The sequence below is a fragment of the Selaginella moellendorffii genome, unplaced genomic scaffold, assembly GCF_000143415.4.
Source record: "Selaginella moellendorffii unplaced genomic scaffold, v1.0 SELMOscaffold_65, whole genome shotgun sequence".
Taxonomy (NCBI): domain Eukaryota; kingdom Viridiplantae; phylum Streptophyta; class Lycopodiopsida; order Selaginellales; family Selaginellaceae; genus Selaginella; species Selaginella moellendorffii.
This window is the reverse complement of record NW_003314326.1, coordinates 709,034-716,537: the sequence shown is the minus strand read 5'-3', so window position 1 is coordinate 716,537 and position 7,504 is coordinate 709,034.

Sequence of the window (7,504 nt, the reverse complement as noted above, 5' to 3'; positions counted from 1 at the left end):
AAACTACCCCGAAGCAGAAAAGGGTGGTCAAGCTCAAGCCGACGTCCGACTCTCCTACTCCAAAAAAGAAGCTACTCGGTGATGCCATTGCCTCGGGTTCGAACACTACACCCACCAAAAAGAAGAGCCGCAAAGAGCACAAAGAGCAAGAAGAGGCAGCAAAAATCGTCGCAGATAATAGTACTTGTTACTATTCCAACAAAGTATATACAATCGACGTGAGCCGTATCGACATCCAAAGCAAATACAACCACAGGCTAGTATCTGATGAGTGGGTGGAGAAACTGAAGCAGAAGATGCTGGCAAGTCCAGTAACACCCGACATCGCAGACGTGATCCCCTACTACCGAACAATGAAGGGCGAGACAAGGTTTCCAGACTTGATCAATAGGAAGGTGTTGGACGATCAGAACATCCGGTTCTATGCCGTCTCCAGGCAGCATTCTAGCTTGGCGATGCAAGAGATAGTTGTGGATATTATGGTGGGCGAGGAGGTGAAGAAAGTCTTCAAGACAAGAGTTGTCCGTCTGATAAAAGGCAACTCGCCCCTCCGATCTATCATATACATCTCCCACGCGCAGAATATCAAGCAAGAAACGTGCTACAAATCGGGTCTGCACGAGACATTGGCACGAACACGGAAGCTCTAGCCAAGCACTATCCGCATCTCCATAATCTACTCAACTGGATGGGTTCTTCGACCACTGAACATGAGCGTGGACGTATTAGAAAAGAGATGGCATTACTATTGGGTTTAGATCCTGATAGTGTGGAGAGTGATGAAATTCCAAGATTATTGTATAGGCGTTGGAGGCAAAAAATAACAGTCTGAGATGGTATGTATTTATTTAAAAATGTAACTTATTATGGCATGGGGTTCCATGCCATTGTATTAATATTAAAAGACAATTCTTTGAGAGGATTTGCATTATACTAGAAGTGTTACAGCATGTTATTGGAAGTCTACGAAGTTGTTTTCTTAATAAGGGGAAAGTAAAGATTGAATGGGGACTTGGGCTCCACCTAGACTCAGAGCAACTGAGCCAATATTAAAAGGATGGAAAGAAATTGAACGACGATGACAAGGAGAAGAGAGAGGTAAAGCAGTGGCAGGGGGAGGAGAAGTGATTGAGTAGACATTTCCTTGTTTAAAATAAAATGGCATGTGCCTCAATGCAGTTGAATTTTGTTATATTTATATACTATATAAAGGTTTGGAAACCTTATTTTACAAGTGGGATAATAAAAATTCCCACTTTAACGAAATAGAGCTTAAATTAGCTATCACAAGTTTGAAAAACTACTTAACATCTTTCCACAAACAAATTGATCTAGAATAGATTATCATATGTTAGACAATTTGACCTTTGTATTGATTCCATAGGGCAATTGATCTTCACGCCCTGTTCAAATTAGTCCCTAGTGTTGATCCATTCAAAAGAGGTTCAGCAAAAATTTGCCAAATGCAATAGGCCACTTTTTCTAATTCCACAGTTGTAAAGGCAAAGTTGGGTATAAGCCAAAGGGTAAGATCCAATTTGAAGTAAGCAAGTTATTCCGGAATTGACTATTATACGCCAAAGACCTTGTGCTGAATTTTGCTCAAGATATACAGAAGTTTAACTTCTAGTACCTTTACTATTGTTAAAGAAGGTGTGTTAATACACTTAGATTACTTTGTGGGTACATAGTATAAGCGAGACTTATACCTATAGAGTTACCTATACAAAAAGAAAATAGTACCAGGATTTTTCCTAGACAGAGAGATAGTCTACCTATCCAAGCTAGATGTAAATCCTGAGTATTACAACTTACAAAGAATTTATAAAATTCTGTCTACGAGACAATTACTAGAATTTGATGCAATCCTAGACAAAGAAGCTATTGTAGAAACCTTAATAAAGCTTAGATACCTATAGGCAAAAATATACTTGCTGAAAATTGGTAAAATTGATATAAAGATTGGTAAAAATATATTATTTGGAATTCTTATCAATTATGGGTTAGGTGTACATGTTCTAGAAGAGAGTATTTGCAAAGAATTAGGCTTAAGCCCAATTTGACCAACCCCATTTAATATATGAATGGCAGATAACCGAAGCATCAAGCCCATTGGAATCATAAAAAATGTCTTGACCAATGTGGCTGGCTTAAAGTATAAAATCAATTATGTTGTACTTAAAATGATATAACAAGATGCTACCTACACAACTCTACTAGGCAAACCATAGCTAAAAATTGCTTGCACAAACCAAGACTAGAAAAATGATTTCATGCATATAGAGCAAAGTAGCTAGAAATGATCTCTGCTCATCTCCACTATACAGTTGGAAAGAAAAGATTAACCCCTCAAAACTCAATTGTATGATTGAAAGGAAGGGTTAGATGATTTCCAAGAACAACAAATCTTAAAAGCTTTCCCTAAAATTGAATCAATTTTAGAAGTGGATCTCTATTTAATACTTAAATAGATATCTAGTAAATAAGCACTTAGACCAAAGATTGATACGGCAATAAGGGATTTCTCCCTAAAAGAGGATCCTATGGATAAAATTGATCAATAGCAAAACTATGTTATATATATTTCTTGTGATCAACCACTTGAGCAAATCAATTTGGCAGATGAAAATAATCTACATATTATCACAATTGCTCAAGGATTGCAAAGAAAATTTTAGAATCAGGCCATAAATCCACTAAAAGACTACAAAAACATTTTTGCCTAGTTTTACATATATTTAGAAGGCATCCCACTAGAACTTTGTGCATATCACATCGAGATACTTTTGGGAAATCTACTTAAGAGGCAAATGCCCTACAAAATGAATCCCAATTATCATAGTAAAATTAGGGAAGAAATCGATCAACTTCTCCAAGTAAGATTCATTTATCCAATTCAAAATGCACAATAACTTTCACCACTTATAATTGTGTTTAAGAAAATTGGCAAGTTACGAGTTTATGTGAACTATAAAAAGCTAAATAATGCAATGAAAAAATATATATTTCCTATCCCTTTCACAAATAAAGTTCTAGATTCGGTAGCAAGTTATGAAATATATTCATTTTTAAATGGATTCTCTAGCTATAACCAAATGGAAGTAGCATTTGAATATTAACATAAAACAACTTTTATAAGCTCATAGGGAGCTTATGTCTATTGCAAAATGCCTTCTAGCCTATGCAATGCTCTTTTTATATTCCAAAGAGTTGTTACAAACATTTTTAAAGAATATCTCACTGATTTTATGAGAGTTTTCATGGATGATTTTAGTATCTTTAGCTCCAAAATGGAACATTTAATTTTCTTGCAAAAATGTTTTAAAAAATGTTAAGAACACAACATTTCTCTTAATCCAAAGAAGTGTACATTCTTTGTAAATTTTGATATACTTCTAAGCCATATTGTCTACAAGGAAAGTTGTAAGTGACTAATTTTTTCATTCTACTTTAGTCACTTAACCACACCTCTGACCACTTGGAGGAGTCTCACTCACAACCTCCATAAGTCCTATTCCAGACTTCAGGCTTGCTATCCCCGAGAATGGCATCCATACCACTCAACCTTTGCATTTGGTCCAAGTGCTCCACGTGTCCGATCCCATGACCGATACCCCAAGGTACCACCGACATATCGGCTTGTTACGCTATGGCCATGCCCATTCACCTTGGTCACATCGGTGGTCCAACACCACCTACATTGCAATCCCGTCTCTCAAAGACTAGGCCATCCGTCCATGAGTGATTATCCTAGATCCACCCCTTAGCATCCTTTGGATGCCCGCAAATATGGGGAATAGCCTTCCTTAATATCTTTTTTCCGGTCCCCACTAAGTCTCTTTCTGTCCATGGCCGTGTTTGCCAACACTACCACTGGATTAAGGCCCACAGGCTTGACCACTAAGTCCCATTGTCTTTTGGGACTTTCTCACCGTGTGACTGTATCCTTGGTCACCACACTAGAGGACTACTCTTCTTCATTTCCACAGTCTGGGACTTTGGGATAACATTTCGAAACACCGTGGCCCTACGTGGGCTTCATGGGTACTCTCCCTGCCTTTCGCCTTTGGGTGCTTTAGCCATGGGCTTAGAGCGAGTTCCATTGAGCCACACTAGGTATCCAAGTAGGTAGTGCCACCCACACTTGGATTGGGAGCATCGACTATTCGATCTCCCGGGGGAACTAGAGCTAACTGTTGAACACTTCACTAAGCTACCCAGCTTATTAGTCCGTATTCACTGTAGTCTTTGACTTCCCAGTGGTTATCCCGTCACCCAGCACCTAGGCATAGCCTTCCTGGGCCAAATTAGCCTTTCCTAGCCAAACTAGCTCCACTAGGATCCAACCCCCACACTCTCCCTACTATACTTTTGGAACCCCCCGCAGCCCCCCCCCATCCCCCCTGGGGGACAATCGCCTTGGGCTTTCACCCAACCGCCTGTATTAGTATTCGGACTTGGACTCGAACTCAGACTCAGACCTGGACTCGGACTTGGTCTCGGTCTCGGCCTCGGACTCGGTCTCAGTCTCGGTCTCGGTCTCAGTCTCGGTCCCAATTCCATCTCGGTCTCCATCTCGGGTTCATCTCGGACTCTATCTCGGACTCTGTCTCGGGTCCATCTCGGACTCCGTCTCGGGTCCATCTCAGACTCCATCTCAGACTCCATCTCGGACTCCATCTTGGGTCCATCTTGGACTCCATCTCAGACTCCATCTCGGACTCCATCCCGGACTCCATCTCGAGTCCATCTCGGGTCCATCTTGGACTCCATCTCAGGTCCATCTCAGGTCCATCTCGAACTCCATCTCGGACTCCATCTCGGGTCCATCTCGGGTCTATCTCGGATTCCATCTCAGCTCCATCTCGGGTCCATCTTGGACTCCATCTCGGACTCCATCTCAGGTCCATCTCGGGTCCAGCTTGGATTCCATCTCGAACACCATCTCGGACTCCATCTCAGACTCCATCTCAGGTCCATCTCGGGTCCAGCTTGGATTCCATCTCGAACACCATCTCAGACTCCATCTCGGGTCCCTTTTCTAGAGACTCACTTATCGCTCACTTCGTGCTTGTTCCTTGAGCACTTCGTTAAGAGTTCCACTCCCGCTCTTGACCTTTCAAGTTAGAGCTTTCAATCCAAACATGTTACGCTCATTTGGCTTTTACTTCTGCCACCACCACGTGGTGCCCTTTTGGCTCCACTTTGGGGCTTAGGGATTTGTGTCTCACAACTCCACCACCCATAGACGAAGTTCGATGTCCTCATCGAACGATAAACTATTTTATAAAGTAATACCAACTTGTATTACCTTTTCCATCCTTGGCCTTTTGCCCATATTCGTCAATGGTTTGATACTAAAGGCTCATCATGCCTTGCTTATCTTCTAAGGAGCATAGTCTCTCCAACTTAGAGGCTTATTCGACCACTTGTGGTGGTTCTCTCTTTTTATTAGTTTAGTTCTCACTAAACTTGTTAGAGACACCTTCTCTATATCAATCCTATTACTTATTCTCGAGTAGTCTCAGTTTCTATCGATATAACCTTTGCACTTTGGAACTTTTAATTTTAACTTCTCAGAGTCAACTTCCTAAGTGTCTCCGACACCTTGCATTACACATATGGTGCAACTCCACTTCCCCATCTTAAGAAGTTCTCTACTTGAGGGCACCATCATCCTCTCTTTGATTTCGTGCCACCTTTGGCACTAAGTTCCAGTTATCATAATTTGTGCTAAGGTTGTCTATGGCTATATCATTTGGCTACCTTACCGCTCCTTCCTCTAAAGCTTCCGCTTTCGCCAAATTGAAGCAATTGGGAATCCATCCTTGGAAACACATTGCTTTTCCCACAATCTGTTAGCACCCAACACTTTAGTGTTTTGGCCTAACTTTGCCATCTGGATTCTTTTCCATGATTCCCATGGCTTTTTTCTTAGCCACTATTCTTTTGCTCCTATTCGTTGATTGTTGCACCAAGCAATATAGGATCACTACCTCCATTCTCGAAGTATCATTTTGGTTCCATGGTAAAGGCTCTATTTTGCCAAGTCCAGAGGGTGCTCACCCCTAGGAGGTCTCTTTAGCATTAAGCTCCATCAATAGCCCAACTTTGTGACCCTCCCATAGGTCTTTCCTAGAGGCCACTTTCTTGGACTCGCTATACCATCATATTGGCACAACTGATTTCCCTTTTGGTGTCCTTCCCATTTGGTCATTTTGACTAAGCCACACCATTATCAATAGTTTAAGTTGACACTTTGAATTAGGAACTTTATTCCTTAACCTCACAAAGACCTTATCCTTATTTAGTCGTGAGGTCACCTAGTGATTTAGCCTCGACACCTTATTAAGTTTGCCAATAGATACTAAGTCTTCCAAACCTTTAAATTGTTGACCATGACCCTGGGGGCATCCCTCACACTTGGCGGTGCACCCAAGCCAGCCCTTCCTGCCAAGGGTCCATAGCAACTGAGATTGGGTGTCCCCATCTCATTCACCACACCCTTGGTGCTACTTGCACCAAAGTGTTCAAGTTAAATATGCCGAGCCACACTAAGCAATCTAACTGTGTATTATGACTTCGGGGTATCCCTCGCTTGGCAGTGTGCCTAAGCTAGTCTCCTTACTAAGAGTCCATGACCATCAAAAAATGAGTGTCCTCATATTCCAAACCATCACTGCACCCTAGTGAGTTGGGACTTGAACCCAAGCACTAGAGGGTCGGGACTCAAACCCAACCTTCGTATATGCATTTATGGACGGCATCACACTGAATGCCTGGTGTGACTTCCCATGCCAGTACACCAACTTATACTTAAAATGCACTACAGATCACAGCTTAGGAACCTAGTTCCTCCACACTACCAAATCCTCTCACTTGATAAGTTTATGATCATGCATGGACTCCTCCATGCTTGGCCCCATGGGCCACCCCTTTGAAGTTGGCTCCTTCAACTAGGGTATTTGTTCCCCTGACTTGCCAATCTCACTTAACAAGTCATCCGACAACTGTAACATGGTTCATGTATAAGCGTGAAAGTCCTCAACCATCGACTTTCGTTCAAAGCCCTCTCTTTGAACACTCGACAACTACTTCCCTAACCTTGATAGCCTCGCCTCTTAGCAAGCTTCAAGACCACGCTTCTACTGTGCCACTTTGATTTCGCGCGCCCTATGAACCATTTACACTTGGATTTCAAGGTACTTATCTACCTAGGGGAACCTTCAAGGAACTCTGTTCCTTAGCTTGTTAAAGCCTTTTCTTTCGCAAGCTTTCCAATTGCCATATAGTCTAACATGAACAATCCTCTGTTTTAGACTCTCCATGGCATCCCGGTCGCTAGTAACAACATGCTCAAGCACCCGCTTGATTCTCCACTCTCAACTTGCATAACCACCCTTGGTTATGCCCGTTGATTCCCATGGTTCGGTTCTATCCCTTTAGTACTTGCTTTTGGCTTCACTGCGACCTGCGGTTGAGAGGGGGAGCGTGACACAAAGTC